General features: G+C 45.5%; 1 protein-coding gene across 6 annotated transcripts in view; it reads left to right on the top strand.

Annotated features, from left to right (window-relative positions):
- The first annotated feature begins 180 nt into the window (after window positions 1–180).
- Window positions 181–27,235, top strand: part of Dscam3 (Down syndrome cell adhesion molecule 3) — a 182,023-nt gene continuing 154,968 nt past the window's right edge. For all 6 annotated transcript variants that reach the window (XR_013086227.1, XM_076818097.1, XM_076818096.1 and 3 more), the window contains exon 1: window positions 181–250. The gene's annotated coding sequence lies outside the window, so the exon portion shown is untranslated. The remainder of the gene's footprint in view (window positions 251–27,235) is intronic.

Genomic DNA, 27,235 nt, shown 5'->3' with positions numbered 1-27,235 from the left:
GTCGCCGGCGTAGGTGCACGGTTGACGCTGGGTGACGGTTTTCCAGTGGCGGCCGGGCAAGGGAGGGTTAAAAAGGGGGGGGGGTGGCGCGGGATGGTGGCCACGCGTCGGGGAGGGGGTCGGGCCGACGTGGGATCCTAGTCGGATGGCGGATCCGCGGCGGAAAGTTCAGTGCGCGATCAACCACCGACGTGTGTTTACGGTCGGAGCTCCAGCGGTAGCTGCGAGGGCTGGCTGGCTGCTGCGGGGGGTGAGACGATTTTTAATTCATTCACCTACAAACCTGCACCATTCTCCGTCGTTCTCGTCGCCGCCGCCACCGCTCCAGGTCGAGATCCCCTGTGAAACGTCCCGAGGGATTCCGAGGCGCATTCGAGTTGACGTTTAACGAATTTCTTGCGAGTTCTGAATCCGTGCAAAGTGAATCGTGACCGCCGAGGAGCCGCGGCAAGGGAACGCAGGAAGCCACGTGTTTCTCGGCGCCGGCTCGAGGTTAACGAGGAGTTCGTTAGCGATTTCGATGGGGATTTCGGTGGCGCCTGAGTACCTAGTGCGATCATCCCCTTGGATCGAGTGAACCGAGTCCATGGGCCGAGTGCAGAGCGAGGGAGATAGGGGGTATGTTTCGATGATAAATGCTGGATCATTGAGAGATCAGTCGCGGGCATGGTTTGTGGACCGGGTTGCATCAACTTGTTGTAGGGCTTTGATAGCGGTTGTTGTATACTTTTTAGCGATGTTCCAAAGTCTCTTTCTTTATTCCGTTATCTTGTTCGGGCCTGCTCGACTCGAAGCCATTCCTCTTGATTCCTGAATTAATAACTCTGTGAAAACACAGTGCTCTGACTCGTAATAATTTTATTCTTTCATGGAATCCCAATTGTCTGTTCTAAAAGCTTCTATGGGGACTCAGTGATTGCAGTTCTCCATGCTTTGTCTGTAGCTTCTGTTATATTCTCATAGTTTTACAAAGCTCCTATAGTACCTACTTCTTCTTTCGAGATATTTCTGTAACATTTACGACAATTTCTTATTCTTCTATAGTATCGATATTAGCTTAAAAAATATCTCGAGTCAAATTCATCGAAACGTAAGGCCACAACTGTGATGAAAACGGGGCACGTGGATCCAATAACCATGTACCTACCTAAAATCTACACCACAGTTCCTTGGTGTTATTCCCAGTGAATTAATTTCGAGCATTAAGTTCATCTCGCTTCAAGTTCCCATCGCTCTGCCAACTTCTCTAGAACTTACAAACACTGGCTAAAAGTCGCGAGGCGTGCTCGATGTATCGAGTTCACCGTGTATTTGTATTCTCACTATCTTTTTATCGTGACAGGAAAAGTTCCCGCGAAGTTGTTAGACGGTTATGAAGTTCGGCGACTCTTCAGGGTCAAGGCGTCGGTGCTGAGAACCCAAGCTCTGCTTCGGTGCGATGTCCTCCCCATTCGACGAACTTTATTCAGTTATTGCTTTCCGCGAATATTTAGCACGTATCGTTGAAGGGTTTAAATCGACCGGTATTATTATGATTGTTCGTAATAATAAAATTCTTCGAGATACCGTACCATCGAGCTTCTTTCGCATCTCTATATTCGCGAGCATGTTTTGCTCGGGGAGAGTTTGATTCGAGCCTGTCGTTCGGGACGAAGGAAATAGGTCAGCCGAATAGTTTTCAAGGGGTTGCCTCTCGCGTGAAAATTTTCAGTACGTAGTAATCGTTTGATACTTTACATCGGGAAAAAGAATCAGCTTCCATTCGGGAGCCAGCTCTTTTATGTTCGGAATCAACCGAATGGATCTCGCCGTGCCGAACTTTCTGCTGGATGTATCTTTTTCATTCACCTGATGGAAGGGAATTTTCAAGAATTTCCGATAACTAGGAGAGTGATTGAGGAGAAAAATCGATTTCAATGAAATAAATAAAGAATAAAAAGTAAGCTACTAGGTATTAGTTAAGAGATATATTTTAAGTATTCGTGCAACGTGTTTTTGCAAATAAAGCATGGAACTTTGCAAGCCTATTTTACTTACCTTTAGGTGGAAGTCAGGATAAAGACTTTTTGTTTTATTGAGAAATATAAATAATATGTCGGGGGTTGATAATTTCCAAGTTCCCATAAAGTTTCTCTTTTGCGTTTGTACATAAATTGCCTGTAGCCAATGCGATTGTATCTTGCTTTTGGGTTTTGAGTGGGCTACTTTAGAGGGGAACGGCTGTCAAAGAACAGGCTCGCGACAGAGCTACAATTAGAAATATAATTTAAGCTCCTGGTGCCGTTATAACGCATTATTCGTTCCTTCGTAATCATTCGGTGATAGAATTTCAATCGAGCGAAGGTGCTGAATTAACGAGCAACAATGGAATCCGACCAATTCCCAATGGTAAAGTTATAATGATTTTTCTTCGGTGGCGGAAGATTAAAAGACGAATATATTTCCATTTTATGGAATATTTTACTCAATCTCCTTCGGCGGATACGGTGGATCAATAATTCAGAGATTCCTGCCTCTGCCGTGGTTCCTCGCGGGGAAGAATGGTTTTCGGAATTCCTCGTAAAAGGAAGGAACAAAAAAAGAAACGGATACGAACGAGGGTTGTTTTTATTTCGAGCCGCTGCAACTTTGTTCGCGTCGGGGCGTCTATAAAATGACCGTAAACCGTCGCGTACAGGCATAAAAAGATATTTCAAAATTTCCCGTTTCCGGGATACCTCGTACGACTAAACGCAGAGTTCAGCATTCCCTGTCTTCCTTGAAACAAAATTACTTTCCAACAGAATGGTGGAATTTTTCAATTTTTACGTGGGAGTGAAATATACTGGTTGCAGGAAACAAACAGAACATCGCTCCATTCTCTGTACGCTCCATTCTAAGTACCGTTTTTACAACAGTATCCCCTAATTAAATCAGCGACTGAAATATTGCAAGGATTTGCAGCAGTTCTTACAATTAGTTTCTAAAGATCAGGAAACCTTTAGCAATGGAGACATAAGAATCGCCCACGGTCAACACCACGATGTAAAAATGTTTCCTCCGAAAAACAAAGATCCTAATTCCCTATCGGTTCTCCCCTGAACGTCTGAAATCCATAAACGATCTCTCAACGATCGATACTGATCAGCCAATCGCAACTGTATTAATTCCCATTCAACACTTGCAACCCCCCAAGAATAATCCCGAAGTTTCTCCCTAACAATTCCCACTCGACTCCTCCTCAGGCTTGCATCTCCATTTCGCGTCCTCAGCGATCAAAAATCTGCCCCACAAACGCAACCTCCCCCTTGCAGCGTCCGCCCCTCGGGGGATCCGTGGGGTCGAGCCGCCCTGAACTTCCGCGCGATTAATTTATGCGGTTGTCGGAGCCGCGGGGGCGGTTTCAGTGTCAAGGTGGGCAGCGTTGAACGCACATCGAGAAGGGGGTCGGGGTCGGGGTCGGGCGAGAGGAGTATTCGAAACTCCTCCGGTAAGAACGCCAGGAACGCGCGCGAGGAGGTGCCACGGGGGTGCAGTATCGCGGCGGTGGTGGTGCCTGGTTTGCGGTGGAGCACGTAACCCACACTGACGCGCCCCCGCCGAGGGTGGTGTGGTGGTGGCGTATAGCCGTGTCGTAGCAGCCCGGCGATGGTGGTGGTGGTGGTAGTAATAGTAGTACGATAGTCGGTAGTTGAACGCTATGTCTGGCGAGTTCATGAATGAACGACCACTTCGCTTTCGCGCGAACGCTAATGGGCCTCCTTTCTCTCGCGCGCGGGCACTGAACCACCCTTGTATTTTTGTTACGCTGGTCGTTTGTCAGCACCTGTTACCAGGACAACGAATTGCCCTTTTGATTGGTAATGATGTCGGCGGCGATGCCTCGACGCGTTAATTCCTCTATGATCTCGCTGAAAGCATTGTTTGCGCGATTGCTCCTTTTTCCTTTTGAGCACGTTTGTTAGCGACGACCGGGGCCTGACAAATATGATTCCATCGAGGAACCTACCCTTGTTTTTGGTGCATCGAATCGTGGAATTGATGTATGTCGAATTATTTAGGAAAACTTTTTATTTAAGGGGACTAGGCATTCCGTTTTCCGTGAAAGAAACACTTTCCTTCTAATGTATTTGTAAAAGAATAAAAGCAAATCCAGATGTTTCACTTTACCTAATGTTTATTATTATCATAGAGATTGAAAAACAGTCGGAATGAAATATGCATGTGCTTTAAAAATGACGGTGCATTTTAACGTTCTTCTGCGGTTTTGCTGTTATATTGGTCTTAAAAAGTGACGTAATCCAATTTTATGTGTGATTCTTGTTTGTTACATCCGCAGTTTCCCGCGCAACCACTAAAAACTAAAATGAAAACAGAATTATTAAATTGGTGGTCGAAAAACAGCGACTATTTTAAGAAAAAATCGATCGTGTTTTTTCATGAAAATCTCTATTTCTTAAGGGCCGTTTTATAGGATACGCGGGAAATGACAAATGTTTTATACATCCTGTAATTTTTTCAACTCGATCTGAATCTCTGTACATTCGCAACTAGGGGAAAACCGAGAGAGATAAATTTAAATTTTCTGGGCAATGCGACGCTGTAGGTTGCCGCTTGGCATTTTTAGCTGCCAAATCAACAATTTTGCGAATGTTAACATAAACCAAGCGGCATTTTATTTAGAGAAGATAGTAAAAAAATCGTTTTATCGACTGCCTAGTCCTCTTAAGGCGCTTTTAAAGCTTCTCAGTGCCCCGATTAAGCTCCCCACGTTAAAATCCATACAATTTCCCATTCGCGTTTTGCACGCTTTTTTACACTTTCGAAATTCGATCAGGCTCGATTTACGACTTGTTTCTCCTCCATATAACGAAAAAACAAACCGTGTACTTAATTACTGTTTCGCCTGCCGCAAATACGCCGTACTTTTTGTATAATTTTTCTGCTGATTCGATGTACCAACGATTCTCTATATAACCCCGTTATTTTTCGATGCTGCAGGGGGAGAGGCGCCGTAGTAAATTCTAACGGGCGATACTAAAATCCTGATAGAATTTGTATGCGAGCCTCGAGTTAGGCGTATCTCGAGGTCGTTGGACGTGCTCGTAAAACTGCTTCAATGTGTCCCGCATCCGGTGTTCCGTTGTCCTGCAGCCCTCTGTTTCACCCCGCCAAGTCGTTCCTCTTTCTATTCGATCCTTTCGTTTTACGGCTCGTTGGTATCAGATTTTTATGAAATATTTCATTCCGCCTTGGCCCGGCGCGCAATCGATCGAAATTTCATCACCTCCCGAAAAATGAATATCTTTCTCGACTTCTATGGATTACAGGAACAACAAAATCACGTGTCCCGGCAGCATTTTTTCTGTACCTTGTTCCCCTAATAGAATTGCGCAGATTCTATGCACATAAGTATATAACAAACAGATGATATCCAATTTTCGGTGTACAAAATTACTACGCACAACACCTTGTATCTTGTTGGGAGGAAGATATGTAAAATTTCGAATACCTTTCGACAGTATCGTTTTGTTCCATTCGTCCTGTTTAATCGGGCTGGGTCTGCTCAAAATACAGAGAGGGAGTGACGTGGTCTCGGCTGAAAAACATTTTCGCGTTTCGTATAATGTTTTGCAGCGGGCTAGTGTGCATCCCCAGCGCGAGCGGTGAATATTCGGCCCTGCTCCCGTCGGTGAATGAATTTATCGTGCAGCGTGCAGCATTATCGGTTATTATGTCACGAAAGACACGTGCTGCGAGCGTGGCGTAGTCGGGAGTCGCATTGATGCATGCATTAAGCCCGCCGCGTTGAAATATTAAACGCGATATCGAGTCCGTAAGCAAATAATAACGTTGTTATCGATACGGAGAGTAATGATTAATTTACACCGGACAATGGCTGCCGTTTCATGATTTTACTTTGGAGTAGGAGGTTTCTTCGATTCATTAAGTCTATTAGCGATCCGCGAAGACCATGCGTTTGGTTATATCATTATTCCGATTCTAGTGGAAGCGACAGTTGAATCGGGGGATGGTGCGAGAAATAGCTGAAATAGTAGCCTAGGTTTCAATTACGGTGATGTCATGTTCAGGGTAATACATACGTACTTCTCTATGCTGGAACGCAGGGGTGTCGAACTAGCGGCTCCTTCTCCTCTTCGCCTGCTCCGTAAGAGCCGTAGGAGAACGGCCCCCTCCACACCTATTTCGCTCTGACGAATTTCTCCTCCGGGAGCCGCGCTCTCTCCCTGCCGGGTCTCGTGCAACGCCTGGAAAAAAATAAGTGGGGCAAGTTCGACACTCCTGCTCTAACGCGTTCCAAGATATTTCCACCCAGCTGCAACTTTTAAGGATTTGCTTGAATTTCGCTGATGTGAGTTTAGGTTTTGTAGACCCCATAGAATCATTTTGTATTCGTGTAGACTATATATTCGAGTTTCTCTGATTCGCGTATAAATTCATAAATCTACAAGAATTCTTGCGGAGGTGCACGTAGAATTCACGCGAATCTCCTCAACCGTAGTTGAACTCGCATAGACTTTTTCAGACGTGGAGGAACTCACGCTGACTCTCCCAAATTTCGATAGATACTGAATAATAATCGATGCGTGTGACACGCGACACAGCCCCGACACGTGAAATGCGTGGTATTAATGCATTTATTATGGTAATAATGACAAATGGGCCAATTAACCCCTGCAACTGATTAACCCTCCCCCACCTCTGTAACGTTCTTCGCTTTTAACGATCGCGCAACATGGGTACATCGATACATCGATAAGCCACGTCACCAAGGAAACGGCACAATTTCGCACGGGACGTTTATAACTAGACTGGAATAATTAATTTCTCGGTGTAGTTATGAATTAACAGGAGGGGGGAGGGGGCCTGTTATAAATCATCGGTACACGTTAATCAGTAATTCATACTTTCCCGTTAATTCAATCGCCGCGGCCATTACATCGGGATACAATTTGAAATTTATTTAATCGACGAATCGCGAAACGTACTACATTCGCAACGGTCCGTGAAATATTTATCGTAACCCCGTTTCCCTGTCCCGCTCTTGTTTTATACGGGCCACTTTGTTCTACCGTCTTTTGTTGTCGGATTTAAACCTGGCCGTTCAACAATAAAGCAAACAAAATTACCTCGGCCCCAGGGTTAACACACGAAGAGGTTAAGTCCTTCCAACTTCTCTAAGAATTTATTTTCAAGTAATGGAAACATATTTGTTTCATATTTGAATAATACGAAAATAATTTTTTATTCAATCATTTCCTAAAAACAAACATACACTGTGGACCTGGGCATGCACCGGCCTGCAGTTTCCAACAGTGCGCATGATTTCTAATGATCTTGTTCCTGAAACGAAATTTTCCCTCATCTTTTCTCCCAAAGAACAGTCTGGGAAACGGAGCACAATCTCCCATCGGAAGTTAAATAATTAACCAGCAGTCATTAAACGATCCCCGGATGAGCTCGCTCGCGGAAACGTTCCTCGAATGCTCCACGGGCGTTCCCACAGAGCTACGAAGCGTCGGAGCGGGGAACGAGGGCGTGAATTAAAGCAGAGATTAATGAGAATCACGATCGTCGCACCGACACGGCAGGGGATCCCATACGACCGCTACGGGCACGTCGATTCACGCTACTTGGGACAAGAACGCCACCGACAGAGGGGGGTTGAAAAAACAAAAGTTCCTGGTGCTCTCGCGCAGCACAAAGGCCCGCCCCGCCACTCGCCTTTTCGGAAATACTTTGAGTCACTCACCCCTTCAGCCGATTCCCTTCTTCTTCCAGCCGACGGTGCGAGGGGACAGCAACGAGTCCTCGGAAGTCTCTTTCTTTTCTCCGCCCCCTCCCTTCGCCCCTTTCATTTTTCTTCTCCCGCCCCCGCGGGAATTCGCCAGCGATGGAACGCAGTCGAGTGGCACTCGTACGTACCGAGTCGATGGATGCCAGGACGAGATTGATACCCGAAAGATCGGCGCGATATCGATGCCGGGATATACCGTCGTCGGGCCAGAGATCGATGCTGCGAGCATCCTTGTACGGTAGCAACGATTTTATCGGGAGTATTGAACACCGATGCACCGAGTTGGCGGTTTTTCGAATTCGCCACGCTACGGCGATGACACGGGAAATAGAATTTTTGGGGGATGGAATTTCGTTGGGACCTGGCACAGTGTCTTCTTTTTGGTGGAAAGTTGAATTCAGCACGGGGGGATAATCGAATTGTCTTCTGGCTCTCGATGATTGATTTAAGAGTGATCGTAAGCTGGACTGACTATTTTCACTGGTTTTGTATCTGCTTTACACTTTCAGTGTGACAGGTTTTGAAAGATACACCTTCAAATTGGCCAGGTCTTTACGAGCGATTGCTTCGTCGATAATAATGAAAATGTCAACTGCTATATTTTTGATTATTCGATATCCCCTACAGCACACTTCGATTGCAGGAATGTTGCACAACCGTTGCGGTACATTGCAATGTTGCCGTTTGGTTGCTGATTGCATTGCAATATTACTGCAACATTGTTGAAACGTTGCCGTGAAATATTGCAATGGACACGTTTGCAATAAATGTGCTGTAGGGGATACGACCTGGGTCCAATACTTTGAACGTTGTCGTTCAGACATTTCGATTCTCCTGAGTAAATTTTCTCATTGATCTGCAGACCATAGTCCTCTGAATCCCTCGAAACCTTCACCCCGATAGCGGCAAAGAAAACATCAGTGGGGATCATTAAACGGGAGAATACCACGAGCTACCCACCGTCCATATAACGGGGCATAAATTCGACGAGCATTGAAAAGGGGTCTCTCGATATGACTGCCTAATAACGCCGGAGGGCTGTTGAACGCTATTAAACGCGGAATAAAACTAACGTAGCGAGGAATTAACGTAACTGTTTTAAAAAGGTAAGAAAAAATAATGATCCCTCTGTCTCTGGCCGCGCGCGCGTCTCTACCGGCTCGCCGGGCTTATTAGAATTTTTCGTTTGAGATATCCACTTAATTGACTCCGTGCGAAGGGATGAGAACGAGTGAGGATGTGGTTGCGCGGGGCACGGCGAGAAGGAGACAGGGAGAGGAAAGGCGGTGAAGGGGTAGGAGAGTAAGTGGTACAGAGACGGGTTCAGAGGGGCTGCAGGATGGGGGGTGGCTCCATTATCGTAATTAATACCATTACAATTAACGCGGCAGAGACGTCGGTACGCTCGTCGAGCGAGCTTGGATTCCTTTTACTGCACTTTTATCGCGGCCAAGCTTTTCCGGCTACGTAACGAGCGGAAACCCTCTCTTCCCCGCCTCCCTCCTTCTCCAACCCTTGAATATTCTTGGATTTCCCCACACGCGTCTTTTCCACCCTCCCTAGATCTTTCGCGGACCAGGCAGGGAAGCCTGCCCCGCGTCTTGCGCACCCTTTCTCGTAATTATTTTTTTCTCCACCGTTGAGTCGTTCCAAACGCAATGTCTGCGTCTCGAGAAGCCGCGATTTCGATGGCCGTCTGTGAACACTGTTTTCTTGAAAACTTGCGGCTCAATGGGGGACCGAGGCAGGTTTAATGACTGCGTTGCGTGTGTATTCTCGGATTGCGGAGAGGAAACGTACCTATACTCATACAGCACACTTTGTTGCAGCAGTATTGCAGGAACGTTGCTGCAATATTGTGTTGTTGCAGGAACGATGCTGCAGTATTGTTGCGCAATGTTCCAGTAGCAACGATCCTACAATATTTACGCACATATTGCCGTGCAATACTGTAGTGCAAAATATTGTAGAAACATTACAGCAATATTCTGAAGCAACTATGACTTTGCAAAATTTGTCGAAATATGTTTTAATGTGTGAAGAGAAGAAAAGAGAAATGTAAAGGTTCAGTCTAAAGACTATTTTCCAACCTAACCTAAAATGACAACGAGTGAAAGTTGTAGTCCGCACCTGTAGTGTTATAAAAATCCCTAATGGGGTTTGTCAAATCAGCCTTCGTTTTTAAATAATTTGAGTTTAAAGTGTTGCACGGTAGGAGTATATGTTCGAATATGTAAGCAATCTTATAAATCAGCGGTTCTAGAGTGCGGCGGTAAAGTGTTCGTCTACGATGAATGCTACAGGTCCTCGGTTCGAATTCGCCCCTGGGAAAAAAAAATTCTATGAGAGAAATACACACCGGCGGTACACTACTAGAATTCTGCACACATTCATGTCGTCGCAGTCCCTCACTGCACGAAACGTTGCAGGGACCATTCTCCAAAAAATATCCGAAACGTTGCGGGAATACACAACTGCTGCCGTTTCGTTGGACAATTATTTTCGGAACGTTGCAGAACTACATTTTTGTAATGTTGCTGCAATATAGGACTGAACCTGCAACGTCTCTGCAATGTTATGGTGCTGTGTGAGCAGTTTCGGTATTGCCAAACGAACGTCGGGGCCAACGTTTCTCTGTGCAGCCTCTCGCGAAATCGCGGGGGTGAAAGGCGAACAGAGCGATGAATGTTGAATTCACGAGCCCCCACGTGGCCTCCATTACCGTAATCAACGCGGGGAATGCGTGCCGGTTTCCTTTCAAGACCCGTTTATCACTGGCAAAGGTTTGTCCGGACGCGCGAAGCTCTCGCTTCGAAAAGTCTTGGATTCCCCGGGCTGAATGCCCGCGTTTCATTCCGTCCCCGTTTTACGCCAGTCATCCGTCCCGTTTTTATCGCCCCGGCTCATTGTTGTTCCGCTTGTACAAGCTTCTCCCCTCTGTTCCCCTCTACGGCGATTAACGGCCCTCCGAGTGTAAACCCGACGCGTAACCCTCTCATTCATTAATTCGTTTGATAAATTAATCCGCGACGCCTTGACGGCTGATTAATCATCCCCTCGGCCCAGCCCGGCGATCGATGGATCGGTTACGTGGACCGCCATCGCAGAAGGTGTCCGTCTACCTCCCCTTTCGTTAAGCGCCGCGGAACAATGCCTCCCCGGCCTCTGTGTCTCGCCGGGGAGGCCGCTCCGTTCAGGGACGGACGAAAGTTATGCGGAATTCGCGTATTGTTCGGTTATGGTTGCGGAATCCGGCGAGCGGGGTGGCTTTGATTTTTGAAAGCGTCGAGGGTTCGTAATGGATGAACAAATGTAATAGGGGTGATATAAAATAATTGGGGTGTGGGATGGAACGAGATGGATTGGATTTATGGGCATGCTGCCATGCGCACCGTGTATTGTCATTGGGGTTCTATCATTCCGTGGAAGTTTGCGACGATATTGTTGATATTGGATTCCATACGACGGGGTGGATTTTCAACACCACTCGCGTTAATGCCATCCTACTTTCTATATACAACAGTTGTGAATCTACACCTCGCAATACACTCGCCGCAACCCCCAAACAAGATTAAACCTCAATTAGGTGTAACGTCGTAAACTCTGAAAGGAACAGAACATTTAAAAAATTTCAGTCAGCGTTTCGCATCCCCCCGCCCCCCCCCCCATGTCGCGGACGTTTCGTCGTTAATAATCGTTTCGCGTTATTGTCCCCGGCCAGCGGAACCGTTTTCGCGTTTCCGCTGACGGGGCAACGTCCCACTCTGCTGACTTCGTGTTACCATTCCCCGTGAAATATTCTGATTTATTTGTCGATTGGACAATTTTAATAATCCCCTCCCCACTACTATTTCACTTGGTCTACCTTTGTCGCGCGGCTAATTTAATCCTCATCTTTCCTCCATTTTCGCGCGGTTTTTCCCATGGAATCGCGGATAAAACATGGTTTACCTCATGAATAAACAGCGCATTCGTAACAATCGACTTGCCCAGTCGCATTTGTGGGATCGCTCAGCCACCGTTCGCGGATCAGTCGCCCGTTTTTCGCAAACGACCCCGATCAATTTGAATATTAGCAGTCCTGGGCGTAATGCGGGATCGAGGCTCGATATTAAAAATTCATGACGATACGGCAGCGATGCGTGCACCTCACGGAACGTTTTGGCAAACGCTTTTCGCGCTGCGCTCGCCTGGCTTGCGGAAAAAAAAATGTTAAAAAATTGGACTGCCCGTACGAATTTCACGCTAGATTTATTTGCAGATTCCTCGCGTAAATCTGTGCCTCTAATGCAGCGAGGTGCGTGTGCCCAGTTTCGGTGTTGGTTAGCCATATTTTTGGGAACTTGGCAGCTTTATCTTTCCCATTCTCGAATTTCAAGCTTGTATCGTGGTCGAGTAACGGTGCCTCATTTTTCTATGATAATTCCTTTCGATTCTGTGTAGTTTTTAAGTGGCACCGCGAATTCTATGTATTATCAGTGTAAGTGACCAGTGTCGCACTCAGGATTTAATCTCGGGGGGAAGCTGAGGTGAAGGGATAAAAATATTTTTACTACAAATTCAATAATATTCATTAGGTAATTATAAAAAATTTATTTAAAGAATATTATCCAGTTTTCTTTTCTTTTTACAAAGCCTCTTCTTTGGGGGTTGCCAGACCCCTTGGCCCCGGTCTGGGTGCGCCACTGTAAGTGACACTGGGGTGCCAGAGCTTGGAAGGTTTGCAACCCCCTTGTACCGAAATACAGACTTCTTTCCATTCTGTTTAAGCGACTCACAATCAGTAACGTTTACCAGTTTACCTTTGCCCCATCTGGAAATGACACTCGACTGTATCACGTTGCTCCTGAGTTTCAATCTAATCGCGTCGTAATGTCCGTTTGACGTGCAGCTTTTTAATCGAATCAACGCTCCAAACGACGAAGCGATACACATACATGGGCGGGTGTAAAAAAGGGAGCATAAAAAATTTACGAGCCGTTAAAACGAGGCATTCGCTGCCCGGGCACCGAGTAATCTAGAGTGTAAAAATTTACGACCGCTCACGCCCCCCGAATTTCTCTGTGGCTGTTTGCTCGAAGGGGGTGGCTCGGCCTCCAGCTAGTCGGGAGCGTCGAACCAGCGAGTGGTCTTTTCATTTTCAGGCCTTTCCATCCGTCGATTGGCGAGAGTCACTGTATTCTGATACGCTGCTCGCATTATGCATCGCGTGGGGATTTTTATACAGAGGTGTCTTCTATTCGAGGATAGATTCTCCACGCTTATTTTTAATCCAGTGCTTTTCTCTTCGTCCATATTCGACGAATTTCTAAACTTATTTTCTAATAAAAAGGCAGGAGAATTCTCCATTTACATAACTCTATACTTTATTCTACATTTATCTCACATTTTTTGGAAAATTGTCCTCCATGTTATATTCTGATGGAAATTTAATTTTGATCCATCATATTTTTTTATCAAGTTTGACCAGAAAGCCTGAATTCCACTATGTTTCTATTTCTACGCGATTAATTCCTCCGTTCCCGATTGCGCGCCGAAGTGCAACGCAAATACCACTGCAAATTGTACACGTCAGTACATTCAAAGCATTCTACGCATCGCGACAAACTTTCCCTCGACTTCGAACGCGGTTCGCGAGCTAGCCGCGTTTACAACTCAACCTCGTAGACCAGCGCGTTACAGCGCGAAGTAAACCCAGAACTGCGGCCTTCTGAGGCTGCTTTTACAGGATCGCGTTAATTACACAGGCACTTAAAGCGTTCCCGTGGAAATTAACGCGGGTTTTCCGTGATACGTTCTTTGCGCCCGGCGATGTTCTTGTTTACGCGAAATCTTTGACCATCTTCTGGCCATGGCCTTCCTCTCTCAGTTATCGCGCTTCTTTCTCGCTTTCGGCTACAAAGTGTTAAAAAGAGGTTCCAGTGCTCGCGGGGTAAAAAGTACTTGTAATAGATCCGCTTCAATTCTTCTTAACCTTCCAATATAAAATATTATAACATAGAGAAATCGACAGGGTGTACTTGGAATAATTTTTCTAAATACCACAGAGAGAAGAGAGTGGGGAGTCATTCTCGTTAATTTTCCAACTCTCTGTAATACTAACTACTAAATAACATTCTCCATCCTCGAACGCTTCTCTGAAAACCCCGTAGAATCTGATGCAAATAGAATCCTGAAAAATTAATTTCATGTTCCACGAGGTTGAGTGGCTACGAGGGGCAGGTCTTTTTATATTCATTACTATTTCCTTTTTTCCACCACGGGGCGTGCAAAGGTGTTTACGTTCCTTGTCTCCCAGTGTTTTTCACGTTTAATCCGATGCTCGTTGCCTGGAAAATTTCATTCGCATTCGCCCGCAACACAGTAATTGTATTTACTTATGCGCCCCCGCAAACCGCTGGCGCATCTCTGTTTCTATATTAAGGGTAACGCGGATTCGCCCCGCGCAGCCCGCCCGATAGTTATCCCTGCTCAGCCTGGAACAAGTCGTCCGTCTCGGTCAGGGCACCAGTCGACGATTAACAATTCACGAATATCGACGTAATTACTTAGTCATGATGCATGCACCACTGACCTGGCCCCTCAGCCACATTTAATTCGCCCGGGCTCATCTTCGCCATTGGTCTGGGTTATTTCGGTACCCGAGCGTATCGAATTCTTGTTACCTCCTCCTGGTAGCTTGGAACTGCTTCGGAGGATACCGGTGGTTTAAGGGTTAACATTTCCTTGGAAAGATTTGTGAAACTCCTCGAATCGCGTTGAATAGTTATTCGCGTGCGGTGGAAGAAGGGGGTGCTCTGCATTCCATCTTGCATAGTGTGGCTGCAGTTCTTCAAAGTGAATTGTGGATAGGAGGGTGCATAGTGTATGATCATGGCAGACTTCAACGAGGCTATTTACATGAAATTTTCAGTGTACATATTTTGTTATAAGTGTAAGTATTTACGTGAATACTTGTCCCTTGTCAAAGGGGATACTTACAAGATTCTAGTTCCAGTAGTAAAATATCTAAATTACTCTCCCTCTGATCAGGAACCTCGTCAGCGACGAAACAGCACAGGCTAGGTTTCAGGCTCGCTTCCCCCGCCCGAAAGCTGACAATAGTAATCCACTAATAATGCATCGCGACGAATGGACTTATTCTCGCATTCCCTTTGATCTCGATGCTTCTATCAAGCGTTCGTAGTCGTCGCGACGCGACGGTGACAGGCATCTGGAAATGATTCCACGGAGGGTGGGATGGGAGGGGGAGGAGTAATCCGTACGTATTTCGTTGAAAAGAAACATTGCATGTTTCAGTCTTCAGAGGGGGCAAGAGCACGTTTCCTGGAGATGAAGTCAGCTTTGACATGCTGCACGGGCACTACGTAGAAAAGCCAACCGCGTTTCCTACGAGGAATCTAATTCTTGTCATCCATTTCCCACTCCATCCGCGCCTCGTCTCATGAATATGTCGAGGGGGGGGGGGGGGCAGTGTGCAAATATCTTGGTGGGAAATTTATTTTCCTCCAGGGCGACGTGACACGTCGATTCGAATCTGCTTTCAGAATGGACTTAATTAATTATACTTTCATCGCTGGCTATTTACTGTCCACTTGGAAATTTCTTCTTTATTCGTCCTAATTTATGCCTTTCGTTAAAGATATATTCTAACTTGGCTTTTGATAATTATACTACAATTACGCGTTAACAATATTCTGACTATTCTTCTGTATTTCATGTTTACTGCAACTGTATTTATCTGTATGTGAACGCAATCGACACACACGTATAGAACCACCCTTGCTAGATTCCACTCCACTTCTCTCTCTACAGTCCCGAGATTTCATTTTCACCCCGTTGACACCTCCGCGGATACTTTCCATTGTCAATCCTGGTCCCGGGAGGTAGGAGAAGAAAAAATTCCCACGAAAGTTTCGCGTCTCCGCGGAGGGGAATCTGGATTATGCTACACCCGTAATCCACTTTGTCGGAAGGTACAATCGACTTAATACTTCCGGGCCATTTAGCCGCGTAATCGTCGATACGCCGGGGCCGCACAAAAGGCATCGGGGATCTTAAATTGCCTCTGAAATTCACCCCATCAAGGTTAAATTTAATTCCCGGGGGATTTACATACCGAGAGCGCGACGGAGGGTGGAGCGGGAAAACTATTCGCTGCTCGGGAAAAATAAGAGGCGAAGTGCGTCTGGGGCTCTTTCTCGGGCAAGGACGGGAGAAGATCGATGCTCTTATGCTAATTCATGGGCCATTGTTCATATTTAAATTTCACTCGTGCACACCTCCTGACTCGATGAAAAAAGAATTCATGCACGCTGAGGCCGCGATGCATCTTGAAATTTCAAAGTTACGCTCGCACAGTCGGCCCGGAGAACGCGGAGCGATGTGACGCGGTAGAAGGAAGGATTGGAAGCTTTTAGGTCATTCTGTATAAATTGTAAAATTTCTTAACATCTCTCCATCGACAATCCAACCTGTGTAAGTTCCCACAGTTACTGTATCTTTCTAAATGAATACCTACTCCCTCCCGCGTAACAAAGTAAAAAAGCACTCGGCCGACCTCATCAACGTGGCGAAGAAACCTCGAGCGTTAACAAGGGGAAAATCGAAAACTATCTGAAGCAGCGTCCAATAATTTATTTTAAAATAATCGCTCGGTGGCTCCTTGGACGCATTTCCTCGCCGTTAGTGTCTCGTTAAGCATTCCCTTTTCCCGCCTCGAGGGGATTTCCGTTGGCGCTGGTGCCTCGGCTGGCGGTAATTCTTCCGAAGTGCTCGTCCTCCGCTGTTGGTCGGATTAAAACGTGTTTTCGCGACACGTACCCTTCCTCCCCCGTTCATTTCGCAGCCTCGCATACGTCATGGAAATGTCGTTTGCAGCGCGGCACCGGCCACGGTGTATTATGTAATTCAGTGCTCGGAACCGGGTCACATGAGTTACAGTTGCACGAGTAGATCTGGCCGGTGACGGGCAAACAGGCCGCCGGTAATTACAACGCAAACCGGTGCATAATCAAACAGGTTACGTGCACGCTCCACCGGCCCTCGTCGTCGTATTAATAAACACTTAAGATCGCTTCCCGTCGTTGTGGACGTGCTCGACTGTCCCGTGGTCCGCAGCTTGATCCTTTCCCGGGGCGAAATTCCACCCCAATTTGTCGAAGCTGCGAGCATTCATAGCGTTTTGATAATCAGTCACTAATGCGCTGTGAGCTGCGCATGAAATTATGAATAAGTATCGTGGTGTACAATCTTGTTATTGAATTCAATTTTAATCGAATGCCAAATAAAGGAAAATTGAAGGGAGTAAGGGATACAGTCGTGGAAGAGGATAACGCAGGCATTAGAGAGTTAGTTGTAAGGTAGATGAGTTGCCTGGTGGCGAATTTGAAGACAGACTGGGAGAATTATTGTAATGGCAGATGTAAGAATTGTTTCGATGGTACGGTGAACTGATTGTGAGTTATTAAGGGGTTATGCCTAGTCAGCTTTCGAAAAAGATCGCGATTTCCCGAAATTTTTTGTGGAATATCTACTGTATATTTTTTTTATAACTATTCGCTTATTTTGAAAGTACATGTATGGAGAAGCTTTCAGTAATTTTATTATGGAAGAACATTAAAAAATAAACGAATAACAGTCATTCTCGCTGCAGCTGTTTTGATAAAGGCGCTGTGCGGTGAGCAAGTTTTATCTGATCCGAGTCATCTAAAATTAAAAATTCAAAAACATTCTGTTAATATATGGTTGAATTCAGTAGATGACCGAAGGCTTTTTCACAAAGTTATTTATTGACAAAATGGCGGCGGTTTAACGCAAAACCACGCTTCTTCGATGTCTGAATTGTTCGTTTCTCGTTAATTAAAAATAGAGGGTTTGTTAAGATAAAAAATCCTTCGTTCATCTACTAGTCTTTAGTATATAAAAGAAGTCTGCAAACGTTTAGGCCAATCGATACAGCGATTTCCGAAATATCTTGCTCGCCGATATCAAAGCTGTTATTCGTTCATTTTTTAATGTTTTTCTATAACAAAATTACTGAGAGTTGCTGCATATATGTACTTTTAAAATAAGCGAATAGTTGTAAAAAAATATACAGTAGATATTCCACAAAAAATTCCCGAATCTCGCGTTCTTTTTCGAAAGCTGACTAGGCATAACCCCTTAAGTGATAAAATTATCCAGTTTCCTGTTATCCATTGTGTATTAATGATAGAACATTAGAGTGGTATGTACAACTTTCTTGCGACGCACGAATCCATGTGAACAGACAGGGTTATTTTTCTGTATCTATTATTAAAAAGAGAAACGATGAAAGTCCACTAAATTCAGTATTACGTGCCTTTCCACCTCCACAATTTTGCACAACCCGCGTTATACGTTTCTTAAAGTAGTAGACTGGGGAAAGTTGCACTGTAGCTGCAATCTCCCGTGTTAACAGGGGGATGCAGATGGGCGAAGGAAAGAACGGTTTATGGCCGAAGTTAGGGGATGTTCTTTTCTCTCAGGGGAGAACCGCGGATTTTATGGATCGTCTGAGTGTGTACTAATTAAACGGGGGATCGAGTTACTAAACTGCCTTGAACGTTGCAAATTTTCATCCAGCACGATTTATGCGTTTCCTTTTTTCACTTCAACCCTCGAATAGCGCAACTGATGCGGAGTCAATTTTATAATTTCCTCTATCTACATCCTGCTATCAGACTTTTATTAAATTCTGATCGTCTCACATTTAAAAATTATTTTTCCCTGAAGAAAGTAGCACTACCCAGTATGTAAGACCACAAGTAGAAAAGGACCCCGTATACGTCAGACGAGAGTTAAAAGGCTCCGGCTCGATTACTTCGCTGAAAATTCGCTTCCCTTACGCCACCAGCATTTTATCCCCAGTCCACGTCCAGCGTTGAATGGCTCGGCTCGCGTGAATGCGTGTCCGCGCGCACGCGACAGGCATCGAAGTAGCGGGCGTCACGCACTCTTCAGACCCGCAGTGGATACGCGGGATTTTAATCAGCCGTCGCGCAACGAGGACGGCGTATCGGTGGATAGTGACGACTTCGATCAGACACGGGCTAATGAAGAGAAGTCTTGATGTCAGGCTAATTGGAAAGCTCTGGTAATCCTCGCGGAACTTCATCGGGATAATTAGCGCGCGGACGCGAAAAATGTCACCGATAAGCAGAAATATAATGTCCCGGGGACGGGGGATTTTCATTAGCAACGAGGAACAGCTCCGCGGACGGGGGAGGAATAAACCGTAGCAGGGGCGTGTCGATGACCGTGGAACGCAGGAAGAGTGCATTGAAAGGGATCTCTACATGAAAGTCGAGGATTTAATCCGGGGATCTTGAAAGTTGGTTATACAGAGTGTTATGGTGATCTGCTAGTGGATGGTTGTTTCTGTTTAGATCATAGCGAACCTGTATTCTTCAGAGTACTATGTGCATGTCTTCCATCTAGGGGATGTAGCTATTCACGCTGCAGTACATTGACCTTTTCAAAGGAATTATAAAAGGTCGCTTCTGTTGAGACAGTTTTATCATTGGCGAGAGATTCAAGGCGACACTCGTGAAGATCTCTTCGCCAGCAAACAACTGCCGTCATAGAATTCGCAGTAGAGTACTCGAGTATTCCATTCTGCTCTTTCTTCGGTCCGAAAGCACGCAGCCAAGTACACAGAAACTCGCTAAATCTGATTGCCCGTACGCTTCAGGGTGCAGCGATCGAAACGGGACAGCTCGGTTCGTCGAGGCAACGAAACAAGGGATTTAATGGCGACACCGAGGCCAACATTCTGAAAAACAGTCTCTGCAAGCGGAGTCTCAAGTACTCCCCTTAAAAATGTCCTATTATCTTCCCCTTGCCCCACTGATAGGAGGCTATCCTATTTGGTGCTCGATAAAAAACAGCGTAATGCGATTAGTAATGGGCGTAATTCGATTATCGTGTTAGAAGGCTGGATCAAAGTAGGTCTGGTACACTACGAGCAAGATCTTACATAATTCAAGAGCCTCGCGTCATTGTCTTACTTAAACTGAGACGCAACGAAACTATTTCACTACTTTCAATTTCTATTACTTCAGGATGAACTTCAGTAATATTAAAAATAAGCGAAAATCTTTGAAAATTGGAGGAATGAATCTTTATGCAACAGTATATCTTGGAAACTGATTAACTTTTGGCCAAGATTCTCACTGAAATCACCCTTAAATTTTCATTTCATACTGGTGAAAATTAATGCCACCAAAATCAAACTTAGGAGATTCGTAATCGAGCAGTCCTTCAAAGTATCTTTGTTTACACGAAACTTTACTCGCACTCGTACCGAGAAAAATAAGGTTAGTCGGTGGCGTTTGAAACATAAACACCTGAAACGGAACGTTTGTTCGACCTTCACTCGCGAGCTGATTGTTCCCATCGCTGGATGCGATTACGCGAAGGACAGGGGCGGCGGGAGGAGGCTGGGGAGGCGGAGGAAAAACCAGAGGAAGACGGATGAGCAAAGATCGCGGCACGATTATCCGGAAGGGATAAGGGTGACCACTACGGGAACTGATCCCCGCCGTAGCGTGGAAGAAACGAGTCGGGGGCACTCTGCCTCCCTTTCCCACCTTCTCTGCGAGCTGGGTCAACGTGCGCCGTGGATCCCCGTAACGTATCGCGGCGGCATCGAGCGATTTAGAGAGAGAAACGGGCGCGCGGGTTAAAAATGTTTCCACGGCGGAGCAGTTCGTTTCCCAGGGGCTCGCGCGCCACCCTCCGCGCTGGAATTCGTGCGTCCGAGACAGACCCGATGCTGCTGGAATTTTTACGGTTCCCGGGAATTTCTTAGACGTTGCTTAATTCCACCCGGCACGAATAATCGCCCTCTACTGACACGCACGTTCCTTGGGGGTGAGTCTCCTGAGAAGAGTAATCGGAGGACCCTCGGAGGGAGATGTTGATTCCGGGAAGTGGGTAGTTTGGGAGGATGGAGGAGAAAATTTCATCGAAATTGGTACGTCAAAGTACCTCCCAGATAATCGTTCTTCACCCCCTTAAGGACATTGAAGGGTGGTTTCATACTTGAATGGAAATTCGTCCTCTAATAACGAAGAACCAAATCTGATGGATGTTAAGAGACATTGGCGTGAATTGTGAGGTATTCTTAGGAAATCTTACTTAAGGGGAGGTTCCGGTCTAGAGCCCCAAAAAATAGGTGATCTTTAGGAATTAATTAAAGGAAAACTACTATATATAATTTAATGGGACTTGTTGCATTGTATTAAGGATGTCTTAAATTATAGAAATATATTTTTTGTTTTACAATTAATCATTACAGACGGCACTGGGGAGTGCCGTTAAAGTCAAGGCGTCAAAAAAATTTTCAAAATCGGTGGGACCTGTATCCCCAAAAGTTATTATCCGATTCGACTGAAACTTTTTTTATTTTGAAGAATATACTTCTGGTTAGGGGGGGGGGGCTAGAAAAAAAATGCAAAAATGACATTTTTTAAGAAAATAACGGCACTTGAATTTTGAAATCTCTTTTCCCCTATATTTTTCGTTCTTTCAACGCCTTTGAAAATTATAAATTCTCAATTTTTTGTATTTTTTCTGGGTTCCCTCCTAGCCAGAAGTATATTCTTCGATGTAAAAAAAAGTTTCAGTCGAATCGGATAATAACTTTTGGAGATACAGGTCCCACCGTTTTGAGAACACTGTTTCGAGAAAAACGCGTTTAAAGTTTTACGTGAGTGCCGAGTGGCCGGGTGTTACCCATGCATTTGATGCTACTCAAATGCCTATAACTTCGGGAATTTTAAGAATTTCAACAAATCCTTTTAAACGCGTATTCCTAAAAGATTGAACATTCGAAAAATGAAATAAAAAAAAAATCGACTTTTAGACCGGAACCTCCCCTTAACCATTCTGCAGAGGGTGGTTTTATTCTTCAAATCTATTTCGGTAGTAAAATACCGCAGAATTACTGTTTGATAAAGCACAATGAAGGACAAGGAAAAAGGAATCTCTTTAACAGTCCGGGAAACCCAGTTCGCCAACATTTGTTACGCCACTGGAGGGGGGTAGATATATGTATGTACAGCCGCAGCAGGGGGGATTTGGCGTCTCTATTCGAAGCGTGAAATCGTCCAGCGGTGCATTTTTACGTCGCCCCTGTAATTTCTCGTCCCTTCGCCGACACTTTCCTTCCACTTTCTTATTGTTGCACCCGCCGTGGCGATGTTTCGCTAACGTTGCCTCGAGTTGTTCGAGTAACCGTCGTCGTTTCCCCCGTTGCTTTAAAAGGAAGTACCTATACCCACAAGGCGTTGCATAGAAAACTTGTGGCCTTGTAAAACCGAGCACCATGAAAAAAAGCTTTCCTATTTTAATGAAAGGCGATGTCAGTCATCTTTTACAATCACCTTAACAGTTTTGCTTCCTTCTTTGATTGATTCCTAGTGATTTCTGGAGAAATTCATTGGAGCGCTCCTATTGGAGGCCGATATTTTCGCAATTCCACTCTCGTCTGGCTTTCACCGAGGAAGAACGTCGTCTCACTCGAATTTCAAGCGTGAAATACGCCCGAGAGGTCAGCCCTTAGGACATCTGCTGACACAATTCGCCAGCTGACCCTTCTGGAACGACTTTTTCACTGTTCCGACAGGGTCGCTTAAGCGTCCGGTGTCATCGAAAGGACGTGTTCGAGAACCGACTTCGCTGAATTACGTTCTCGGGGAAATATCCGCGACAAGACACTCGCGGGCGATAATGGAACGGAACCGTTAACTGCTTTCGCTGGCGTTTTACGGGTTATTCCTCTGCTTATGGACGCCGGGGAATCCCCACGCTGTGTTTGAGGATAATTACACGCTGTAAAGAGAGTTACGAGCGTTCCTCGTCGCTCATTAATTCGTTACGCTGTTGTCGTAAATGTCGCCTTAATTAATAAGCTATCTGTACGACCCTCGGAAGTGTCTTCCGCGGACGGGCGTTTTATAGAAACCACTAGCTTTATTGCAAAGACATTTCGCCTAAACGAGGGTACTCGTAACGTGAGTGGGGTATAAGTATTTCATTATTTTTTGCCATTGGGGGTAATAAAAATGAGGAAAATAAGAGATAATTGAACACAACGTGATCTACGCGGCGCGCAGAATTATCCTTATAGAATAGCAATAAGCGGTTTTTTAGTATAGTGTACACTAAGGGCTAGTCTCGTTTAAATAAATAATAATAATAATCTATTTTATAGTAAATTCTATCTTATACTAAACTAAACACTTGGATCTTCTTCAACTACAGTCGAAACCAAGATGAACTCGACATGAAAACTAGGCCACTATACCACCTTGCCTAATGTTTTCGCGCGTAGCATGCGACCTTCCTCGTCCTCGATCAGCTACCTTTTCCTTTCACACCTCCCTCTCTCTCTCTACGTTCCCACTGATTGCGTTATTCCGCGAAACTGGAAAGTGGATCAGACTTTCGGTATTCTTCCCTCGATTTCGCTGACATGCCCGTCCCTCTCGTCGCCTCCTGGTCCCCCAGGCAGGAATTACTCGGCGAAGAAAGGCGCGGAGCAAGAAAAATGGGAGAGAAAAAGTGGTGCGGGGGGACGGGTCGAATCTTTCGGCGCGCGGAATCTCGCGCAACTCGAAAATGAATGGCACTTCAATCCTGGGGGGGGGGGAGGGGGAGGGGGCTGAAGTCGAGGGGTCAGGGGGCGGGGATATCTCCTGGTGTACTGTGCTCCATTGTGAAACGATACAAAGAAAGAGGGACAAAGAGGAAGGAACGGAGATTCAGGAGTGTCGAAACGGACCGAGAGGGAAAAGGGTGGAAAGGGAAAGAGAGGGTAAACACGAGTGTCGCGTGTCTGTTCAAATACGCCTGGGCGCCCGTTCCGCCCTCCCTCTTTTGGCCCTCGTCGCGTGGGCGCGCGAGCACGAGGGACCGAGTCGAGAGCAGCACTCGAGCTTCATTGCATAATACATACACGGGACATCGGCGTTACCTCGAACCCGTGTGTTCCTGGCTGTGATACGCCGGGAACGAGGCACCGCGACAAACTCCACGCGATCGGCACTCGATGGAATCTTAGGGAAATCGGCTGGTGGTTCGCGGAGGAACGAGCGAGAGCGGTGTGCCTTCCTAGAAAATGCGGAATAAGGGTGACGATGAGAATTTTCCTATGCAGCGTTGGGGGATGAAGGGTGGTTATAACTCTCAGGGAATTCTTATGGAAGTCGATTTCTGTCGATTGAACGTGTCTTAAGGGGTTATTCTGGTAATCACACCGCAAAATTCGGCAACATTCAGGCATTTTTTTCTCAGTGAATACAATGAATAACAATGTCAAACTTTTTTTCATTTATTAAGCTACTTGTAATGTTGAAAATCGCGCCTTCGAAAAGAAATATCTCCCTGGCGGGAGTGATTTAAGGTGACAGACTCATCTGAAATAAAAAAGAACCAAGCTGACTATCGCAGGTGCCAGAATTAGCCACGTAAGTCAAAATTTAAGAAAATTGCGCGCATTCAAACCTCAAGTAAGAATGGAAAATTTCGAAACTTGAAGTTTGAATGCGCGCAATTCTGATAAGTTTTGACTTACGTGGCTAATTCTGGCATCTGCGATAGCGGTACTCATAATGATTAAGAATCAGCTTGGCTTTTTTATCTCAGATCAGTCTGTGAGCTTAAATCACTCCCGCCGTTTTTTCAAAGCCGCGATTTTAAACTGCAGATAAATAACATTGAAAAAACACAATTAAAAGTGTATTTAAACAATTGTTCCGTATTCATTATAAGTAGATTAATAAATGAAAAAAAAGTTTGACATTGTTATTCATTGTATTCACTGAGAAAAAAAACCTGAATGTAGTCGAATTTTGCGGCGTGATTACCAGAATGACCCCTTAAATGTTCAGTTCAGTATATTCAGGGGATGAAAGTTAAAAGAGAATTATGTGTATAATAAATAGACATGACATTAAAACTAACGCCCGCTGTCGATCAAATAAATCTGTGAATGAGTAGTAAATCGAAGTGGAGGAATCACACGTAGGTACGTGACAGCAGCTGTCAAAGTGTTAAGAAACACAGTTCTGCTGTCTGAAGGGTGGCGAGGGAAAATTATCGAAGGACGCGGCGAGGCAGAAATTTCTACATCCACGGTTGCAAATCGGTGACCCGACCGATTCGTCGGGTCGCAAACTCGATTCCTCGGGACACGATTTCCGTCGCTGGTAATTTTATTATGCCCCCGTCGCCGGAAGTGCAGCCAGTGGCTTCCTTCTTCTGTCCTCCCCCTTCCTTCGTCTCTAATCCAATTCTCTTTTTCGCCCTTTTCCATCCTCTCGTGTATCGAGCGACGATGAACAAGTCCTTAAGGTATTTCCCTAGCGTGAGCCGTCAGCCCTGAAACTTCTAACCGTCGAACGAGTTACGTCTCGGGAACAAAGGACGCAAGCGTGCACGGCTAGAAAAATGTGTGTTGTCTCGGCCTGGACAGTGGCCACATAGGGGAAAAAGGAAGGAATTTGCGATAGGCATTGTTCCCCTAATGACTCGGTTTTTGCGGTTTCCACTCGGCGTCCAGCGCTGTCCTGTGGAAGACGCATCCTGCTGTTTTGCTGCTCGAAATTTTACCTCGGCAATCCTTTTTGGGGCGCTTGCAAACGGCTGGAATAATTAACGAGATTCTCTTGCAACGAAAACAACAGTATGGGCATACTTGCGTCTCAGTTACGGGAGGGCAAGGATTCCTGCAATTCTTCATCGCCAATTTTTTTCGCACGTGGGATACCCTGTGCTCCCGAAATCAAAATAGAATCACCCCACTTTTTATAGTCCTACGAAAAACTTGAATTTCCGCCGTTTGGTATTTAGATCGTTCTATCGAGATTTTTATTCCACGATGTCGATGGATAATTACACGATTCGAAGGGAATGAAATATCCTGGCAACTGATAACCACAAGCACTGTTTCAACATCCAATTTTCATTACACGTTGGTTTATCAACAATTCGATCGAGGTACGTCGTGCTGGCGGATACGATTTTCCCGGCGCACAAAGTTCCCCGCCAAAATGGACACATTAAGAAGTTCGAAGCTTGGCAGGAGCCATTAAAGTTGGTCGAACGGTGGAAGGGGCCACCGCGCAGCCCTTAAGGTTTCTTCTTACTTTTCTATTGCACACAAGGGTAGCATAAGCTAACGGCCATTGTAATCCGTGTTTGCCCGTACATCGGGTCGTGGCTCGAATGTCTTACTGCTTGGGGTTAAGCTCAAAGGACCTGGGGGAGCGGCGTAGAACTCGCTGGATGTTTCTCGGACTTCCCGATCGGCTACCCTTGTCGGTTGCCGTGCCGACGGTAATCCTAATGGCCGATTTTCGAGTCCCCGGCGATACGCGAATTGGATATCGATGCACTGGAAACTAAAACCGGCCGAGAGTCGACGAGAAGGGATTTGCTTTCGCGATATCTCCTTCCCCTTTGTCTCTGTGCTTCCCGCGCGGTCTGTGCTGGTTACTTTTGAAATGTGTGTTCGAAAGAAGGATTTCCATTCGAGTGGTTTCGAGTGTTCGAGATCGAGCATTGATGTGTTTGAACAGTGTAGAATGGGAGCGAGTGTAGGTGGATCGTTGGCGACGTTTATGTAATTGATAAGCCACGTTTAAAATCGTAGAGGGTAATCACTTGGTGTAAGGATCGGGGATTACTAGGGATTTAATCGAATTCGACGGTCTGAGAGATTAACGAGGGCAGCGTTTATGTAATTCGCGTTTCCTATGTTCGTTCCTTCGGGGAACAAGATTGTAGCGGGAGCTGGCTCGGGTGGAATTAAACCAATGAAATGTTTGGTAGCGCCGAACGACATTAGCCCCGAATGAGAAGCGATCGTCGAAGACGATGTAATCCCTTGATTAGAAAAGGAAAGGGGGTCTACCGTCTTTCGACACCACCCTGTGCAACATGGGATTCCTTGTTCTTCGCTGTGTTTTAAATGACTTTTTGGTTGAGACCTCTGTCCTTTAGCCTTTATATTCGAAATAATATTGCTAAAAAATCTAAATTACTCAAGATAATGTTCTCAACACCACAAAGTAGAATACCTCAACGAACTTCTTCGATCTCCTACGTTACCAAAACACCCCCAGAAGCTCGATCCACTCTCCCCATTACTTCACACTCATCTAACATTCGATTACCACCCCAAAGGACCATGATTATTTTACATCCGATCCAGCTTTCAACGTAAACAACACCCTCAGGAATTTGTCAAAACCACGCAACCACCCTGTTCCTTTCTATCCATCCAACAAATGTTTCGTTTGCTCGTTGGTAAAATTAACCAAGTCCATCGTTCCATCCTAAAATTCTTAAGGGTCAATGAAAGCAATTGTTTTCAAAATTTTTTACAATAAGATAATAAAAATTATTTTG

This window comes from Andrena cerasifolii, chromosome 8 (genome assembly GCF_050908995.1).
Source record: "Andrena cerasifolii isolate SP2316 chromosome 8, iyAndCera1_principal, whole genome shotgun sequence".
Lineage (NCBI taxonomy): Eukaryota > Metazoa > Arthropoda > Insecta > Hymenoptera > Andrenidae > Andrena > Andrena cerasifolii.
The sequence above is the reverse complement of the archived record's forward strand: the minus strand, read 5'-3'. Positions and strand labels throughout refer to the sequence as shown.